We start from the raw sequence: 21,519 nt of genomic DNA, 5'->3' as shown, positions 1-21,519 counted from the left end.
TGTGAATTGTTACTGTGAATAGCCTAACCTAGTGTGTGTTTTAATACTGCCCGTTATGTCACACACTGTATTATCCATGCAGTGTGTTTGACGTTTTTCTAGGCAGGAGGTTGCCCCAGAATCCAAATCTTGCCACCGGCTGCATATTAGGATTGTGGTCTTTTTTCTATTCCCATCCTTCTATCTTCTGTTTGTGCAAATTACAAGCTGGGGCACCTCCTGTTATGTTCCATATTGGTGCTCTCATCAGGATCAATTTTGGAATAGTGTGACAGTTGTTGCAATTTTCAATGAAGTCCTGGGGTATTGTTCCCTTTTTGTGTTAAAGTAACCTGCAATATACGAATTGTGGACGGCCACTGGCAACGTTACAGTTGCTTGCATACATTATCTTAGCAACGTGCTCCTATCCTCAGCCATTGCTGTAGCCCAAAGTTAGGAGGGAAGACGCAGGATGGATAGGGAGGGGGTGACTGCCAGATTAAGTGTATTGCCTTTGCTGTGGGCTTAATGCCGCTCAAGGAGGCAGGGGCTGCTCAATTAACAACATTATTCATTCACTTCTGAAATTCAGTTGACTTTAATATCGTTAAATCCAGACTCACTTTCTGTCCGAGCGAACACAACAGGTCAAGGTTGGAGCATGCCACTCCAGCTCATTGCCTGTCCCCTGTGGGGTTCCACAGGGTTACTCCTTATCACCTCTGTTGTTAATTATTTACATTGAACCGCTTCTGACTATGTCTTCCAAATTTGATTTACTTTATCACTCCTATGACCACGACAAACAGATTTACGTGCTGGTAAATAATTCCCCGGACTCCATCAAACACATGTCGGATTTCGCACAGACAAAAAGGGCTGGATGCTACCCAATATGTTGCAATTAACCTCTCTAAACCAGAGGTTATCCTCTTCGGTCCCAAGCACCGCCTGGCCGATTACTCTCATTTACCTCCTTACCCTGCTTTTTTTTTAATCTCCCCTTCTCTTACGCACATAAGGTCAAACATCTCAGCTTTATTTGGCAGTCCAATTCGGACTGCAATCAGTAGGTTAGTGGGACAGTGAAGCCTATTTACTGTTGGCTCAGCCTTCTGCGGCCAATTCTTCCTCTCATCTAGGAAAAAGACAGACCGGTAGTCATTGGTTGATTGATCAATTCTAAACTTGACTACTGTAATGCTTTCCTTTCAGGGATACCAGCTGAACAAATCCACCACCTTCAGGTAGCTCAAAATGCGGCTATCAGACTCCTTATTCATCTGCCAAAATCTGCATCTATTTCTTCCCACCGCAGATGACTTCATTGGCTGCTGCTGCACCAGAGCATCATTTTCAGATCCTCTGTCTTGTTTTCAAGTGCCTTCATGGCCTCGCTCCCATCTCCTTGCAGCCAAGCTCACACTCTATTAACCAGTACCATCCCTAGGATCCTCTGACCAACATCTTCTTATAGAAATGCCTTTATCACATTTTGTACATAGAGGTGGCAGGTGTTTCTCGGTGTTGGGTCCCCACATCTGGAACTCCCTTCCCATGGACCTTTGAAAAACCAGCTTATATTTTTCTTTTCACAAAAGAAGTTCAAGACTCACCTGTTTCAATGATTTCCCAATTCCCTGCCCACTTTACTAAACATCTGTGCCCAGATACCGTTTCTGTCCAGCTTTCCTCATACGTTAGGGGATATGCACGTTATAAATCAACAAATCAAATCAAATCAAATCAGAAAGGAAATGTTCCTCAGGTCTGTGGGATTCATTCTGAGGGGCATGTGAAACATGAAAAGTGCCATTAGCTTCTCTTATTCTTCCTATATCATGTTGCTTTACTTATAGATAGATATATGCACTTTATATGGAGCAAATAAGAAAAATTGTATTTCATCACAGCAAGACGCTTTTCTCGTTTCACCAGGCGCTCAGAAAAAGGCCCTGAATGTTGGCGCACAGCGCAGGCTTACAAAGGCATGCTTGTCAGCCTGAAGTTTTTTATAAACGCGAGTCCAACTGTTGACTTTGAGATGTGCATCGCAGATTTGAAGCAGTTCAATAGTCATCCAAATTCCAGCCTCGTTGCAAGGTGAGGTGCAGATGAACCTGCCAGCATTTGATCTTGTGAACGCGAGGTAACCTTGACAATTCACAACCAGGTATTTCTGATTATTGGGTTTTGATTTCTTTTGTTTATTAAGTACAAATGTTCAACAGTAAAAACCTAAATGGTTCATTCTACACCACCACATTCTGCCTTTCAGTGTTTTAATTGTACTGATGCGAGTAGTCTAGGATCAACTTTGTTACATGCACTTCTTCAGCACGTTAGCCAGTCAGATAGCACAGCGAGTAGAGCGCTCCCTTTGACATCTGTGAATCTCAACAGGGCCAAACTCAGCCTTTCATCCTTCCGAGGTCAATAAATGAGCACCACACACCGTGGGTGATAATAAGCAGCGCTCAGATGCCTGAGGGTTCGTAGCGTTATATAAATGCAAAATTACTATTATTATTTTATTTTAATACAATTCTGAAGCACATGCATTTGAGCCTTTATTCCTGCCCCCTTATGGCACTTTTTGCTATATTTAGTTTACTCCATCTACTGGGGAGATGGGGATATTCAAGTGCTTAGCTACAGTGCTGGAGTGAATGGTGGGGGGCATGCATGGACCATGGTGGGGCCATGCTTGCCAGGTGGTCGTGCACTCCATAGTCCTATCAGTCCTGGGTGGCATTTAAGGCTGCAGTGCACTTAAGCAGGAGGGACTGTCCGGTACAGTAAGGAGCAATCGTGGCTGGGTGCAGTGCAGGATTGTGGTCCCTTGTGGATTTGACACATGCAGCGCTGCAGAGTGCAGGAACGCACAGTGCATTTGTGGAATGGGATAGACAAAGAGCAACCAGAAAACTCCGGGTTACTGGGACACAATTTTTCAGTACTTGTCTTAACTTCTCTTTCACACACAAATGCATTCTGGGAGTTATAGGCTTGATTGGCTTAACTGTAACGCATTTAAATTATTTTTAGAAAGGGAACCCATGACTAAGAAATGGGTAGCTAGCTGACATGGTGTTATCTGGTTACCATAGGCATATGCGCTCCCAAGTGGTTCAATATTGGTGAGTTGCTCATCCAGTCCTGCTTTTATTGTATGTATTCTGTTGTTCATAATTTTCCTTTTCCATTGTAAATACAGGATGCAAGCGTTTCAAACAGAATATGCCTGATATATTTGGGCCATTTCATCCTTGTCTGTAGAATGATCAGTTATGCATGATTAGCAACCTCAATTGGCAATTGTCATTGTCTGGTGGATTCCCCCACATAAGATATCACTTCTCAATGCACATCAGTGCGCCCCTTGCCACTGAACAACCACTTGACTGAAACCCAACAGCCTGATCATGTTGGTTTGAGAATTCACGTGACTGTGTTCATTCCCTCAACCCACCCTCCTGAACACCCCTTTGTGCCGGTATAATGCCGTAGGAGCTACTGAACCCTCCAGCCTATCAATTTCTCCAAGTTAGGGTTTAGGTAAACATTGCTTAGTAGGAGCAACTACATGCCTGCTCAGAGCTTCATCTTGGAGCACAAAGACACACACCTCCGGGCCTAACCTTTTCTTTATCAGCTGCCAAGCTCACACCACGCCGCCTGTTCAATGGCTCAAGGGGTCACTTGCCACATCTCATGATCAAGGCCAAGATGTACAGAATCTGTTTTTTCTGTGACAAAGGGCTTTATGCATAAGGGCAACTCCTTTTTTGCCCTTTTGGGGCCTGAAATTGCCGAAACCCCCGCATCATCATCTCCCATCTAACATATTAGGTACTATCCCCCTGTATACTTTCAGGTCCTCAACCCCATTAAGATCCGCCTCCGCCACAACCCCTATGCTTATATCTGTCACCATGCACCCTCCCATCCTAAATCTCATCATGATTATCCTTTACCTTCTACTCTGTTTGGAACATTGCTTCCCTAAAAGAAAGTACGACCATAGCTTGATACCCCTACCTTTTCTTCCCAAACTCGACCATCCCCAAAACTCCTAAAGGACACATGGATTGTTTCTCTGACACACACACCACACGCGCTTCATTGCCACAAACCTCAGTCATCTGGAGACTTCCATTTCTCTCTTTAGCCCCTTCCACTCACTTCACTTTGTGCTTTTGCAACTCACATTCGTTCTCTAATAAAATATTCCTCTTCACATACCACTTTGACTCCCAGTACCACAAACTCCATGTGATAAACATCACTGAAATATGGGTCTTCCCAAGACAATGCACTTGGTTTTACTGCAAATAGACCTTGCAAACATTGCCCACTACCCTAAATTAAGTGTTGGTCTGAGGATCATAAAAGAGAACCTAGGGGTCGTAAGGAGACAGTGCGCTAGTTAATACCGCCAATGGCTGTTGAGGAGAAATATTATTACAGATTGGATCTGCAGCATCAGTATACTTCCACTGGGGCCCCCTAGAAGGTACCAGGACACATGAAATGGAAATTACAAATTGAAGGTAAGTCCAATGCGCTAATCCTGAGTATTGTCATTGACATTAATCCAAATAGCTTAGAAAAAATTATTTTTTTGACATCATATCTTGTGATATAGTAGATGTAATCTTTATATTTGTATCAGATGTTGTATGGAAACAGCCGACACGTGTTTCGACCCTCTAGGTCATTATCAAGGCTGTACAATAATAAGAATCATGTATCAAAGTAAAATATGAACATAAAGCATTGTTAACATAAAGGTAACATGAATGCCATTAGTAATGTAAGGCATAGAAACACAAAAATCATATAGTGGCAAAGTAGACAGAAATTGAACAAATATAACATGACATTGTAAGTAAAATTGAATGGAATTCCATTCTATGATTCAGTAGTTTGGTGATGTAAGTAAAGCAAAATGATCATGGCGGCACACATCAAAAGGAACAACAAAATCAAACAATATTGGTAAGCACAATAGTCAGTTTAGGACAAATCTCCACTTGACAAAAAATGGTGTACTCAGAGTAGTTAGAAAAACGTGAACAGAAGGAGTCAGAAAATGCAAGTGGGAACATCTCATCGGTGAGGGAAGTGTAAATAATTGATGACTAGTGCAAAAGAAGGGTCAACACCAATGAGCCTGGAAAAGTTACGTCACCTGTGTGGAGACAGCATTTGAAACATGTGAGATGGTCACACGTTAGATATTAGAATAATAGAGAGGCTAGCATACTGTGTGTCCGAGTAAGCACATATGTTATGGATGGATGGCTGTTAAGGCACATATATGAGGCCACCTAGGGAGATTAAGATACCCGTTTCAGAAGGATAGCAGGTATGGTAGTATCAGGAGTAAATGGTGAGATAAATATTTGGGTGAGTCAAATATCAGAAGACTTACCCTGATGCTAAGTAGCAGATGATAATAGAAATGTATTCATAGCAATTCAATCTGATGACTGTAAGCCCAAATCCTGAAAAAACCAGGAAAAATATTAAACACAAAAGTGTCTGTGGATATCATGGTAGTTATCTACTAATGTTCCTGCTGAAATAGAATAAAATTATCTGTGAAACAAAATATAGGGGCCCAATCCCCATCTCCTTGTAGGATAAGCGCCAAGTCTGCCTTGAATGCGCAGGTAGGGTGTCTGAGTAAATACGCTGTTAGCGTTGTGTTGTCACGCATGTGCCGCGCGCGTGACGTCACGTGCACGTTATGTGGATGACGTCACGCTCACGACGCCATGCGCAACACTTCTGAGTAAATAAACGGAAGCAGCATATGGACGTCACGAAAAGTGCCGTCCAATAGGGACTGTTGACATTTGATGGTAAAAGGCAGATCTTACTAGAGCCAGAATTGTAATGAAAAAAGTAATGGGCTTGAGCACATGGTGGATTTGACAAAATAAGCAGGTGCTCGGTTAAGTGGCACAGATAAAGATGTCCAATGCGTCTTAGCCAAATGAGAAAAAGGCTGGACGGTATAAATGGCATATTGTTGTAAGGAAAACTAGAGCCAGATGTGATGTTCCCACGGCACTTGTGAAAATATAAATATGTCATATGTTGACAGTGTGAATAGAAAGAACCAATGGGAGCAAAGTGGTTTAAAAAGAAAAAAAAGGAGAGAAAGAAAAAAAGAAAAAAAGAAGAGAATACAGTAGCAGGGACGAGCAACTATCACACACATTTTTAATAATAAAACCTAATTGGGTAGTTTAAATGTGCGCATAGCAGGAATTAAACTTGCTTAACATCAAAGTTATTGTCTCGTGTTTAATTCACACAACGTTTTGAGATATTGTAGATAATGCCAATGCAGACAAGAGGAAAATGCAATCTTCTTTACAAAAACACATGCATTTCGTGGTCTGTATTTAGGCCAATGGTGGTGCAACGTAGGAGGCAGATAAGCTTAGATTCTATTTGCCTGAGTTTCATGCAAAGGTTGCCACCACGCTTGCCACTCTTGGCTTTGATGAGACCTATAAAGCAAATATCAGCTTTGTTAGCCAATTGGTGTTCTCACAGCCAGTGTAACGCCAGTGGTAACGCCAGTGGTTGCCACCACGCTTGCCACTCTTGGCTTTGATGAGACCTATAAAGCAAATATCAGCTTTGTTAGCCAATTGGTGTTCTCACAGCAAGTGTAACGCCAGTGGTAAATTTGCGTCTGTTTTTTTCAGACTGGAGAGATGTTCCCTAATGCAAACTCTCAGCTATCTGATAGTGCTCCCTATGTATAGCTTGTTACAAACACATATTATCGCATAGACCACAAATTATGTTTTGAAATTCATGAAGTCTTTGATTGTAATTTTAATCTCAGTGTTGTCAATGAATTCCTGGCAATTTTGATAGGCATATTGGCACTGGTTGCAGTTGGCACATTTAAAAAAGCCAACTGGTTTCTTCAGCCATGTAGAAGAGGTCATGGCCTTGGAGGGATTCAAAAGGGAACGACTAAGTCTGTTCTGAAGAGTATTGGCTTTGGTAAAGGCACATTTCGGCTTCTCTGTAATGTAAGGTATGATGTCTGGGTCCCAATGTAAAAGATGCCAATATTTACAGGCCAGTTTGAAGAAGGTTGGTGTGTCTCCGGAATATTGAATAATGATTGAAATGTGTCTGGCTTTATTGTCTGTTGGGGGTTTTGAGACAAGTAAATCAGCTTGGTTTGTTGAAAAGTATTTATGAGATGCTTTGAGCACTGTTTTTGGAGATAGCCTCTTTGCTTAAAACGTTTGATCAGCTGTGTACGTTCTACTTCATAGTCAGTATCTTTGGAACAGTTTCTTCTCGCCCTGTAGAATTCACCCCCTGGGATGTTAAGTATGGTGGCTTTTTGGTGACAGCTCCTGCCCTGGCATGCAGTATGGCATTAACTGCAATCAGTTTTCTCAAAGTCCTGGTTTGTAATGTATTGTTTTCTACAAAGATTTCAAGGTCCAGAAAAGTGATTGTAGTGAGACTGGAATGCCCAGACAGAGTGATGCCAAAGTTGCTGTGGTTAGCATAAGTAACAAATTCATCAAAGGAAATGGTTGTGCCTTGCCAGATAATCAAAATATCGTTAATATACCTTTTCCAACAAATGAGTTTGCCTTGGAATTCTGGTTTGTTGAGTATATGTGTTTCTTCATGATGTGACATGAAGAGATTCGCCAAAGATGGTGCAAATTTTGCACCCATAGCAACACCTTTTGATTGTAAATAATAGACATTGTTAAAAAGACATGCTTTGTTGGATAAGGCAAATTTGAGAAAGGACTTGATCATTTGAATGTGGTGATGGTAGGAGACAGATGAATTACGGAAAATAAAATCTTCGGCTTGAATCGCTAGATCATGATTAATGTTAGAATATAAGGCTGTGACATCTAGAGTCGCCAAACAAAAGTTTGGTTGCCAAACTATGTTTGGTAGGAATTGCAGAACTTGTGTAGTATCTCTTAGATATGAACTCATTTTGATGACAAAAGGATGGAATACCTCACCAAGGTGTTGTGAGATTGCTTCTGTCACCTATCCAATGCCACTCATGATAGGCCTAACTTCCGGTAACTCTGTAAAATGTTTTTGTATTTTGGGTAAAAAATAAAGAATGGGCATCCTAGGGTCTGTGATCATCAGAAACAGTTTTTCATCATCAGGTAAATGTCCTGAGGTGTGCCATTCATTGATAATGCATTGCAAGTCCTGTACTATTTGTTTGGTTGGATTTTGGGTTAGTTTGATGCAGCCACCTGGTGTCTCTAAATGTTTGATCCCCATTTGGATGTAATCATCGGTATTAAGTATGACAATATTGCCACCCTTATCTGCTTCTTTAATCGTAATAGTTGAGTCTTCCTCTAACTCTTCTAAGGCTTGAAATTCTTGCAAGTCAAGATTTCTATGATGGATAGTTTTTGCTGGTTTATCCAAAGTGTTATGTATGTCTAGCTGCATGAAAAGTGTCTATGATATTGTCGGTGCAAAAAACTGGTGTAAATTTGGATCTAGGTTTAAATTCAGTCATTTCTAAATGTCTATTTTGTACATCAAGATCATCCATCACTTGTGCTCTGTCTGGAGCATTATCTGAAGTTAAAGATAGTAGTGTCTCAATGTTGTCAATATCTGTCATAGTATGAGTACTAAGTGGGGCTACTGTTGTTTTGGAAACATGTGTTTTGACTTGATTAGCAAAAAATGTCTTTAGTTTTAGTTTTCGGATGAATTTGAACAGATCTATTTGAAATTGGACAAAATCTGTGCTATTGGTGGGTGCAAAGGAAAGTCCTTTGTTCAGAACCCTGATTTGATTGTTACTCAAACTGCAGTGTGATAGATTCACCACTAGGTTAGGAACACTCATTTGTTCAATTGTTTCCTTGTGTTGGCCCTTGTCAAGATCCCTGTGCGACCAGACTCTGTCTGGTCTTGCATTTTCGTTTGCCTCCCCTGCTACCCCTGACATGGTAATTGGTGTTTGCATATTTGAAACAGGTGGGTCTCGAAATCTCATTTGTTTTACATTGTAAATTTGTTGGCTGCCCTTTTTGTATCATTGTATCTGTTTTAAAAAACCCTTACCACTAGCAAGAGTGGTGTCTTATTTGGAATTCTCTTCAGTGGGAGTCTGTGTATCACCATATGAGTCTGGGTCCGAACTGATTGGACTGGTATTGGCTGTGCTGCTTCGTGATCTTGATGTAATAGTATCATATTTAGTTTGAAATGTATATACTGAAAGTAAGCATCCCTCAAAAGGCTTTTAAAACTCCTCAAGAAGAGTCAATGATGGACACACCCCAGTTGGGAATGAGACCAAGACCAAATGCAGGTGAAGTTAAAAGTAAAACTTTATCCAAACCAATATATGGCAAGCAATGAACTTTGCCAACTCCAAGAGCGGTCTGTCTAACATCAGCAAACATTCACATTTTGTTACAAAACCATGTCACCTATGACGTGGGAGCTAGGGGATACATGAATCGATGAGATTGTGCAGTGGGGATGGGGCACATATAGATCCATGGGATGAAGCTCAGTGATTGACAAGACTCCTTGAAGTTTCATCGTGATGCTTGTAGGTCAGCTGAACTCATCAGGGAGGAGCTCTGGTCAGATGATGGTTGATTGATACATCTTTGACTATGCTAGCATTTGCCTTTGTGGCCACACATACTCATTCAGTGTTCATCGTGATTCTTAATCCCTTGTAAATCCTACAAGTTGTTAATCTAACATCACAAGAGAAATAGCACATAACTCTGGGTGCTCTTATCTCCTCATCATAAAATCACTATGCAACGAAAGGGGCGCTTCAGGAGTTCAGGTACTGTATTAGGGGGCACAGTGGGTGTTACTGGTCAGGCTCTGGTGTGGCTGACTTCTTTCCTCTCCAACCGACCCTCCCAGGTCCAACTGGGGTCCTTCCTCTCCGACATCTTTTTCTCTACCTGTGGTGCCCCCCAGGGATCTAACCTCTCTCCCTGGCTCTTCAACCAATACCTGGCACTCCTTGCCCACTGCATCGCCACTCTCTGTCGCAACTTTCAGTGCTATGTGGATGATACCCAGCTCATTTTCAGGCTACCCTCGGCCTCCCCCTCTCCCTCCCTCATCTCTGAATGTCTGCCATCCAGGAGTGGTGTGCCGCCAACGACCTCTGCCTTAATGCCAGTAAGACTGAGATTCTACTCATCGGCACACCCACTCCCTCCTTCCCTGCAGCTCTGTCGCCGGCCTCTCTTGGCCCTCTTCCTACTCCCACCTGCAAGGCAAAAAACCTTGGGATCATCTTCGACTCTGCTCTCTCCTTCTCCCCTCACATCTCTGACATCTCTAAGAAGTCACACTACCAGCTGCACCTCCTTAGAGGTATTCCTCCTTTCCTCTTCTTCCCCCAGAAGCTCACTATCTCCAGAGCCCTGGTTCTCTCTAAGCTGGACTATTGTAACAGCCTCTATCTAAATCTACCTGCCTCTACCCTCCGCCCTCTGCAACTTATCCAGAACAGGACTGCAAGACTTGTCCTTGGCCTCAAGCCCAGGGATCATATCTCTCCAGGACTGAAATCTCTGTACTGGCTCCCAGTGTCTGCAAGGATTAAGTTCAAAACTCTCTAAATTTACACAAGGGCTTCTGTGGTCGGGGCCGCAATACCTTCAGCTCTCTCTTCCTAAATATCTTCCTTCTCGAGCTCTTCGCTCATCCGCCTCCAACTCCCTCAGTGTCAGTCGCTTCTCCAAGCAACGAGTTGGTGGAAGATTACTCTCTTCGACTGGGACCTCTCTCTGGAACAGGCTTCCTGCCTCCCTGAAACCATCTCTGGTTCCGGAAGCACCTCAAAACCTTCCACTTTGCCTCTGCTTTCTCTCCCCCTCTCCCCTGCTGATTTTCTGACTGAAACTGCTCGGGTTACCTGGCCACCCTTTCTGATCTCTGCCCCAGGCCCCGTCAGTTTGCCCACTTGCACTGCCTCCCTGACAACCCCTGCATCTGGGGACTGTTCTGTATCCCTACAGTCCCCCTACTAGCACTTTTGTCTGCACTTCCTTGCACTTAACACCAGCTGGCCGTTATTTATTTCTTATTTATTCCACTTTTCCCATGTACTGCACTTTCTCCTCTCCCTTCCTCCGTGCACTTTTTATTTTTCCCCCTTCCCATGCACTTGCGCAATCTGAATAGCACTTGGCCCAGTAGGATCATTGTCTGTCCTTCCCTTGTCCCCCCCCTTGCCTCGTCACGCCTTGAAACACTTGTGTATAGGCGCGTCATAAATGTCATATCATATCACTTCATGTCTGGGGTACCTTTACCATTCTGGTTTGTTAGATCTAGTGGGGGACATATTTATAGTATGTTAGTACAAAAGTAAATATACTGCCACCATGGTCAGTCGGGCTTGGGGTGAGCTTGGATACTATTGGGTCAGAGTGCACATTGCTGGTACATCAAAAAGGCAGTAGGATGAAGGACTTGTTACCTATATTTCTTTTAACCAAGGTCTCGAGGTGTGAAACATGTTATATGATATTATTATGGATCTGGGGTTTAGGGAGGGCTGGTACTTGGTGCAGGCTTAACGGAGCAGTGAAAGGTTGCAGTTACAAATCAATTAAATAAGGGCCTTTAGTTGTCAGCCCGACCTGAGGCGGGAGGAAGGTGGGTGCTGGGTGTGCGGTGCTGCAGGAGAAGGGAGAGGGGGCCCTGTTGATTCTAGCTCATTTTGTTTTACAGGGTTACAAGCACATCATTAAAAATGCAAGGTAGCATTAAGCCAGTGTAGTTACAAGTACATTGATCAATCTGCAAGTTTATGAACATTGTATATGTTACACATTTATGTTTATATTTAGTACGGTTTCACATCCGGGCCCAGCCAGAGGGAAAAGGTAAGTGGGGCCTGTGTACGCAGCAATAACTGAGAGAGGTGAGGGGGAAGCGGCCTGTAGCATATTGGGGCGTACATTTGCTACGGTATGTTGGGTACACATAGAGCTGTCATCTCTAATGAGGTGGAAATAGGTCAGTGTGTGCATTGGTACAGCGAAAAATCTGCAACATCCTGTTTATAATATAATGTACATACCTCAATGTTCAGAGATTAACTGAATTCTGCAAAGCACACTCTGTTATACAATGGGCACTCATGTTATCAAGACCATACATATTACAACCCTTAATTGAATACATTTAGAACCATACATTCTTAGAGAATCATTTGTTGCCTTGTTTATTGTGCAAAACCTATAACCCGTGATTAGTAATGAAAAACTTGACCATCCATGTTGTGGTTTCGTGTACGATCTGGGATGAGTGAGAGCCATTTCATTTCAATATGTACAATCTGTTTTGTGGACTCATAGTGAATTTATCATCCCTTCAGTTGGCTTAGCTGCATGGGTAAAACAGGGTTGCACACAGGCTTAACATACACGTCTGGCACTTCAAACGAGGGTTAGGGTTGGGGGTTATCTACAGATGTTGTAATATATGGGGGGCCTGTAAGGGGACAAGGGAAGGTTTATGGAGATAGTTTGCTTTTTCTCAAACCACAGCTTCGGTCCGGTCATCTGCATGTCAATGATCGACTGTGGAAGGTGAAAGATACAGTCTTTGTCATGTAACTTGTTCGCACCTAGTCTCCCATGAGAACAGGCTTACAGCAGGACCGCCAAGAGGTTGAGGGCGAGGGAAGCGCCAGCCTTGCTGTGCGCGGTCAGGAGGGGAGAACTGCCTTGTGTTAGTGAGGCCTAAGTTTGCTTATTACCAAAATGGAGTCTAAGTGTTTCACAAAATAGAGTTTGTACCATACGTCAGGATGGGCCGTGCATCTCCATGCATTGACCCACAGCCATCCTGCATCTCGGACCCCAGGTGCATAGCTGGCTGTCGGGTGAGTCATAGGTTGGTGTGGAATGGAGGGGATGGGGGGGCCCTAAAAACCTTTCCTCCCATACATTCCCCCCTTTCGTTACTTAAGTAACGAATATTGCAGCTCACTCAATCTCCTTCTTTCTTCTTCATCTGCTACTGCTTCGTCCCAAGCCAGTGTTCCCTTTCGTGGCATCCAGACCCTACACACTCCCCGGAGGCTCTGTCCCACACTAGCATATTCGTCAGGAGCGCAGGTCATATATATACACCCCCATTCCCCTCCAAGTCCACCCACACTTCCTTATACCACTCTAGTGTGTGGGGCTCCTTCATTATAGTGTGGTATAACCTATCCACTATGTCCCCATCATAGTACAATGGTACCATTCTATACTTATATACCGGATCCTCACCTGTTTTTACTTGTGCTTCATGTGTCATCTGTGCCACTCCTCTAGCGTTGCCCATTGTCACCATCATCATTGCACCATTGGGGACTGTGTTTGTGCAGCACCGAAGGCCTAGCTGGCACACACAAAAAATGAGGAGAAGAAAGACGATGATGGGTACTAATAGTTTGATCATCATCCCGAGCCAGGAAGGTACCCATGAAAAAACGTCATCAAACCACGAGCTTGGCTGCACCCCTCCTTCTGCCTTCATCCGTTCGCCAAGGTTGTTCACAGCTGTGATAATGTGGGACAGGGTCCCATTGTCCACGTCTGCAGAAGGCATGAAAGTGCAACATGCGCTCCCTCCATCCATGGCTGTCAATAGGTCTAGGGCATACCTGTTCTCCATTGTCATTAGCCACAGTGCCCCCAGCACCACCTTGATTACATTGAATCCTTCTTCTGTGTCATTAGCCAGTTGAATCAGCTCCCAGTGCGTAATCTGAAGCCATTTTGCGCTGGCTCGCACTTGATTACTTGGGATGAGGGAAACGAAAAATGTTTCAGTGGAATTGAACAATCGGAACCTGTCTGGAATTTGTACCAAAAGTTCTGTGGATGCCTTGGATATGTAATTGGACAACCTTCTTTTTCTGGATACCAAACTTTTCCTGTTCTCTGCGAACAGGGCATACACCTCATCTGTTGATTGTTGAGCCCCTGAATCTTGGACAGCTGGCAGCCCTTTTCCTTCTTGAATGTGACTTTCCAGGACCACCATCAGGGTGGAATGCAGCGTTGCCAAGGAGCATGTGACCCTCCATGACTGTGGGAGGTGCAGGTAAGCCTGTTTGCTGCAAACCCAGAATGTATCCATTAATGCAGCTGTTCCCTTCTTCATGTCTGGCATGATGAGTGTTTTGTTACAGTTCTTATTTGTGCCCATGTTTATTTTTCCTTCACCGAGAAAGCACAGTTCGCAGGTAATTTCTTTTTGCAGTTTGAAGGGTTTTTCCAGGGCTGTGACGCAAGTGAGCTTTGTGATGTGTTGGGCTCATATCAGAGCGGCATGTTTTCTCGATCCAATGCAACTTTTCTGCTGCCAATCCTCGTAGCGATTCTGCCTTGCATGTGATTTGTTCGTACTACCATTTATTGTCCGAATACAATGTTCCCTTGATCACTAAAAAGGGTTCCTTGAGGCACACCACTCCTTTCGGCCTTGAGTGGCATGTTTTTTCATTCAGTAGCATTTTAAAATAGAAGGTGTGTCCCTGGAAGGTGTACATTATTCTACATAAGACGAGATGAAGGAGACACTGGGCATCTGCAATAGGTGATTCTTGTGGCAGAAGTACCTTGGGGTACCTGAAGTCTGGAGGATGAGAGATCACACATAACAGCTCTCGGTAGTTGTTTGTTTTACAGTGTAACTCATGTCTGCATACCACTTATTGGACTGGTGCGGGTGCCTTGTATCCTCTATTATATCTAATCCCAACCCAGAATATTCATCATATTTTCTCCTCCCCGCCTCCCTTCTTTGTCTTTTGTTACTTTTAGAATGTGCTCTACCTTTCAGTACATCATGCTGCATTAACGGTCCTCCCCCCGCTTCCCCCTTGAACTGTGGGAGGGGAAGAGAGAAAGAGAGAGAGAGAGACAATAATATTTCTTAGGTTTCATCAACGTTGTTATACACATCATTATATTTCCTCATTTATTGCTTTTTTCTCTGTTACGTTTGTATCTCTTAAGTTACACCTTTCTCCTATTAAGTTTTTGTTTCTTCTTCTGCCATTCCTGTTTCTGTTTATTATGTTACACTCGCATAAGCTTTTCGCACATGTGTCAAATGTATCCAATTTCTCAGCCCCTTTACCTTTACGGCAGTGGGTTTGCGATAGACCACTTCATATAAGCCATGAAATCTTGGAGAGTTCCACCGAAGTACGAAACTCCTCACATACACCATCTCCCCTGGCATTAGCTGGCCTGTGGGACTGTCCACTGCTGGTGTTATTGTTGCTTCTTGTGTGAATGGGGTGCAAGCTGTCTGGCAATCATACGAGCTGCTTTTGTATGTTTTGTATTCATTGAACTCTTCCCCTAGTACTGTTGCACTTCTGTGAGCATCTGAGTGTCTGCACAGTGGGAAGTGGGCTGTATGCATACACCTTCCTGTCACAATCTCATGGGGTGACAGATGGTGGTCATTGCACGGTTGATTTCTCAGTTCAAACAAGGCCAGGGTTAAGCAATTCACCCAATTCTTTTTTAATGTGAAACACAATTTCAACAATCTTCCTTTGAGGAGGCCATTTATCTTCTCAACCACGCCGTTCGATTGTGGGTGATAAATAGTGCACAATTTATGTGTTATTCCTAGCATTGCTTTACCTTTGTTGTTTTGACTCCAAAGGAGGTCTGTGGATGACTGGCTACACCCTCTTTTTTCCCACAACTCCTTCTCCTCACCTGTCGCCCCTTCTTGAAACTCTAATATCTGGGATATAGGCATTGAATTATACCCATTATACCCATCAAGACGATCCTCTTCCACGTGTTTCTGCACTATGTACTCATCTGTTTTTCCCTTTGCTAAATACAATGCTTCTTTTGCGGCGGCATCCGCTGCTGGGTTCCCTAGAGAGATGACGTCATTGCTATTTGTATGGGCCTGGAATTTCACTATGGCTACAATTGTAGGTTCCTTTAGCACCTCTATTTAGTAATTCTGCGTGCTTCAGTAGGGATCCGTCTGCTCTATGGAATCCTCTCCTCCCCCATCTAGCCAATCCCCCATGTACTGTTGTGGTCATGTATGCAGAGTCTGTGTAGATTGTTACTGCACATCCCTTTGCTGCGTGTAGTGCTTCGATAAGGGCTACTAACTCTGCTGCTTGTGCTGAGTAATGAGCAGGTAACCTTTGTTGGCCATGTACTTCATATTCATCTTCCTCCAGTCGTACAACAGCCACCCCCACATGTTTCTCTCCTGTTTCTGAGTTGATTGAGGCTGTCCCATCTATAAAATATATTTCACCCTCAGATAATGCATTTTTACTTACTGTGGATGTATCTCCATCCTCTCCTCTGTACGTAGTACAATCATGTGTTTGCATATCTTCCACTGTGCATGCTTCTGTGATGAATGTTGCAGGGTTAACTGTTTTACATCTCACTATGTGAATGTTTGCACTGGATAGAATGATCTCGTAGGCTGTTGCTCTTTGTGTGGTTAGAGTGCTCTTTGATCTTTATAATATTGCGAATAGTGAATATATGAGGTGGTATGGAGGCATGGGTACTTTCCAAGGGCTCTGGATGCCTTTAGAGCAGATGAAGTTCAGGTAGTCAAATTCCTGGCATGGTTGACTACATCCTTATCTTATTAGACAATTCATGTCTATTGCTCTGCAATTTTATGAAGGTATGTTTTGGTGGCAGGTTTTCCTTTGGGGAACATCTATTGATGTTGAAAGGGATTCTGGTATCTTTTACCCATTCTGGGCTAAATGTTCTTGCCTTTGGGACAGTCATTTGTTTTGGCTTTGTTTAGAGGGCGGCCTCCTAATTCTGATATTTCCTTGGAAACCGTTTTAGCCAAAATGTGTGACCCTCATGGGTTTGATCTCCTTGAAGAGGGCGAGAGATGCTCATGCTTTGGATTTCTGAGGTAGATTCTTCTAGCCGGAGGCCATTCGCTTTTATGTTCACCATAGGACTTATTTGATTCTACTATTCATTATTTTCTCTCTTTTGGACTTTCCTCAATTTTGTATTGTGCATTGCCTTCAGAAGTATGAGTCAGGGGTTCTTCTGATCAACGGTTTGTCTTCTTGTATAAGCCTTTTCACCCTGTCTGCTCCCACACTTTGGCTCTTTGTGTCGCTTGGGTTATGGACCAGGCTAGGGTGGAACACTTGTGTATAGGCATGTTATAAATGCCATATCTTTTTATATCATATTCAGCCAGGGGGACTATGGGCTGTAGGGCCATATGGGCAAGAGCAAGGTTGGAGTTTATTCTGTGGGCAGCTGGCTGGCCTCGTGCTTGCAAGATTTACAGATTTTATGGTAAACCTATTGTGCATGCTTTAAGGGCTTTTTTGGGCCAGCTTTGAGTGTGCAGAAAAGGCAGCCTTCGTGCCATGCCTTAGATTGTTGATTGCTCTTAGCTTGTGACGATGAGTCAGGATCATATTAATGACAGAAAGGTGAGTGTTATCCCTCCCATGAGTACAGTCCCTTATAATTTTGTTTGTATATTCTACAAAGGGAGGTTACTCCGGACAGTCTTTTTCTAAAGGAGAGTCTGGCCCAGCTGTATGGTCGCGTGGACTGTGGACGGCACTGGTGATGCTTCTTTTTCTGCTACCAGGTTCTTTTTTGAACCACTGATGGTGTTGCCAGATAGAAAGAGGTGCTGGGATGGACATTAGCCTATCCCACCCCCCTAGGAGCTTCCAAATAAAGCAGACCCCATATGAGGCAATATACCCTACAAGGGGGGAGCCCTATACATCCTGAGATACCATACAAAGACCCTGCAGTGCATAGAAGTAGGTGCTCAGCGCTAGAAATGTCCTCACCCCACTACTCAGTTTTGTATTAGGCCTAGAAAGGACAAGATGCAGGCTCGCATTGCTCATGTTCCAAGTTCACACTTAGTTACAAAGCCCAATTTCTGCACAACATGGTGGCTCTGCTTAAATCCTGTTCCCACGGAAGTCCATTTCCCTCTCGTCTTGTCAGTGTTGCGAATAGTTAGTATCACCTCAAGGAATGTGCCCTGCGAATAACGTGAGACAGCACCAGGCTTCGCGCTGCGTCCCTTCATCTCCACTAACCTGCCATTGGGCCTCTAACCCCGACCCAGCCAGGCCGTAGCGAGCCTCACACTACTGACTCGACCCCCACCCCTTTGAATTTCTGATAAATCCAAAACCCCCAGGTCCCAATCTCCATAAAGTGTCCACCAAAGATTTAAAACCAAAGCAACCATATTTCTTTCTAGAAGCAACACACGTCCCCTGTAAAATGAGGTACCAGGATGGGTAAAACAGAGATCAAACCACAGAGGGGAGACATTGGGTGCGAGAACTGCGGTATCAAGGAAGCCCTGAATGTGTGGGTCAGAATGACTGTATTTTATCCTTCCTTCACCCTGGCACCACTTAGTCTGTCTCAGTTGTTTAGTTTAGATAGGAACTTTATAGTTTATGCAAATTACAAGCTGGGGCACCTCCTGTTATGTTCCACATTGGTGCTCTCATCAGGATCAATTTTGGAATAGTGTGACAGTTGTTGCAATTTTCAATGAAGTCCTGGGGTATTGTTCCCTTTTTGTGTTAAAGTAACCTGCAATATACGAATTGTGGACGGCCACTGGCAACGTTACAGTTGCTTGCATACATTATCTTAGCAACGTGCTCCTATCCTCAGCCATTGCTGTAGCCCAAAGTTAGGAGGGAAGATGCAGGATGGATAGGGAGGGGGTGACTGCCAGATTAAGTGTATTGCCTTTGCTGTGGGCTTAATGCCGCTCAAGGAGGCAGGGGCTGCTCAATTATCAACATTATTCATTCACTTCTGAAATTCAGTTGACTTTAATATCGTTAAATCCAGACTCACTTTCTGTCCGAGCGAACACAACAGGTCAAGGTTGGAGCATGCCACTCCAGCTCATTGCCTGTCCCCTGTGGGGTTCCACAGGGTTACTCCTTATCACCTCTGTTGTTAATTATTTACATTGAACCGCTTCTGACTATGTCTTCCAAATTTGATTTACTTTATCACTCCTATGACCACGACAAACAGATTTACGTGCTGGTAAATAATTCCCCGGACTCCATCAAACACATGTCGGATTTCGCACAGACAAAAAGGGCTGGATGCTACCCAATATGTTGCAATTAACCTCTCTAAACCAGAGGTTATCCTCTTCGGACCCAAACACCGCCTGGCTGATTACTCTCATTTACCTCCTTACCCTGCTTTTTTTTAAACCCCCCTTCTCTTACGCACATAAGGTCAAACATCTCAGCTGCATTTGGCAGTCCAATTCGGACTGCAATCAGTAGGTTAGTGGGACAGTGAAGCCTATTTACTGTCGGCTCAGCCTTCTGCGGCCAATTCTTCCTCTCATCTAGGAAAAAGACAGACCGGTAGTCATTGGTTGATTGATCAATTCTAAACTTGACTACTGTAATGCTTTCCTTTCCGGGATACCAGCTGAACAAATCCACCACCTTCAGGTAGCTCAAAATGCGGCTATCAGACTCCTTATTCATCTGCCAAAATCTGCATCTATTTCTTCCCACCGCAGATCACTTCATTGGCTGCTGCTGCACCAGAGCATCATTTTCAGATCCTCTGTCTTGTTTTCAAGTGCCTTCATGGCCTCGCTCCCATCTCCTTGCAGCCAAGCTCACACTCTATTAACCAGTACCATCCCTAGGATCCTCTGACCAACATCTTCTTATAGAAATGCCTTTATCACATTTTGTACATAGAGGTGGCAGGTGTTTCTCGGTGTTGGGTCCCCACATCTGGAACTCCCTTCCCATGGACCTTTGAAAAACCAGCTTATATTTTTCTTTTCACAAAAGAAGTTCAAGACTCACCTGTTTCAATGATTTCACAATTCCCTGCCCACTTTACTAAACATCTGTGCCCAGATACCGTTTCTGTCCAGCTTTCCTCATACATTAGGGGATATGCACGTTATAAATCAACAAATCAAATCAAATCAAATCAAATCAGAAAGCAAATGTTCCTCAGGTCTGTGGGATTCATTCTGAGGGGCATGTGAAACATGAAAAGTGCCATTAGCTTCTCTTATTGTTCCTATATCATGTTGCTTTACTTATATATAGATATATGCACTTTATATGGAGCAAATAAGAAAAATTGTATTTCATCACAGCAAGACGCTTTTCTCGTTTCACCAGGCGCTCAGAAAAAGGCCCTGAATGTTGGCGCACAGCGCAGGCTTACAAAGGCATGCTTGTCAGCCTGAAGTTTTTTTATAAACGCGAGTCCAACTGTTGGCTTTGAGATGTGCATCGCAGATTTGAAGCAGTTCAATAGTCATCCAAATTCCAGCCTCGTTGCAAGGTGAGGTGCAGAAGAACCTGACAGCATTTGATCTTGTGAACGCGAGGTAAGCTTGACAATTCACAACCAGGTATTTCTGATTATTGGGTTTTGATTTCTTTTGTTTATTAAGTACAAATGTTCAACAGTAAAAACCTAAATGGTTCATTCTACACCACCACATTCTGCCTTTCAGTGTTTTAATTGTACTGATGCGAGTAGTCTAGGATCAACTTTGTTACATGCACTTCTTCAGCACGTTAGCCAGTCAGATAGCACAGCGAGTAGAGCGCTCCCTTTGACATCTGTGAATCTCAACAGGGCCAAACTCAGCCTTTCATCCTTCCGAGGTCAATAAATGAGCACCACACACCGTGGGTGATAATAAGCAGCGCTCAGATGCCTGAGGGTTCGTAGCGTTACATAAATGCAAAATTACTATTATTATTTTATTTTAATACAATTCTGAAGTATATGCATTTGAGCCTTTATTCCTGCCCCCTTATGGCACTTTTTGCTATATTTAGTTTACTCCATCTACTGGGGAGATGGGGATATTCAAGTGCTTGGCTATAGTGCTGGAGTGAATGGTGGGGGGCATGCATGGACCATGGTGGGGCCATGCTTGCCAGGTGGTCGTGCACTCCATAGTCCTATCAGTCCTGGGTGGCATTTAAGGCTGCAGTGCACTTAAGCAGGAGGGACTGTCCGGTACAGTAAGGAGCAATCGTGGCTGGGTGCAGTGCAGGATTGTGGTCCCTTGTGGATTTGACACATGCAGCGCTGCAGAGTGCAGGAACGCACAGTGCATTTGTGGAATGGGATAGACAAAGAGCAACCAGAAAACTCCGGGTTACTGGGACACAATTTTTCAGTACTTGTCTTAACTTCTCTTTCACACACGAATGCATTCTGGGAGTTATAGGCTTGATTGGCTTAACTGTAACGCATTTAAATTATTTTTAGAAAGGGAACCCATGACTAAGAAATGGGTAGCTAGCTGACATGGTGTTATCTGGTTACCATAGGCATATGCGCTCCCAAGTGGTTCAATATTGGTGAGTTGCTCATCCAGTCCTGCTTTTATTGTATGTATTCTGTTGTTCATAATTTTCCTTTTCCATTGTAA

The sequence above is a fragment of the Ambystoma mexicanum genome, chromosome 5q, assembly GCF_040938575.1.
Source record: "Ambystoma mexicanum isolate Mex_15411 chromosome 5q, UKY_AmexF1_1, whole genome shotgun sequence".
Taxonomy (NCBI): domain Eukaryota; kingdom Metazoa; phylum Chordata; class Amphibia; order Caudata; family Ambystomatidae; genus Ambystoma; species Ambystoma mexicanum.
Note: the sequence above shows the minus strand (reverse complement) of the source record.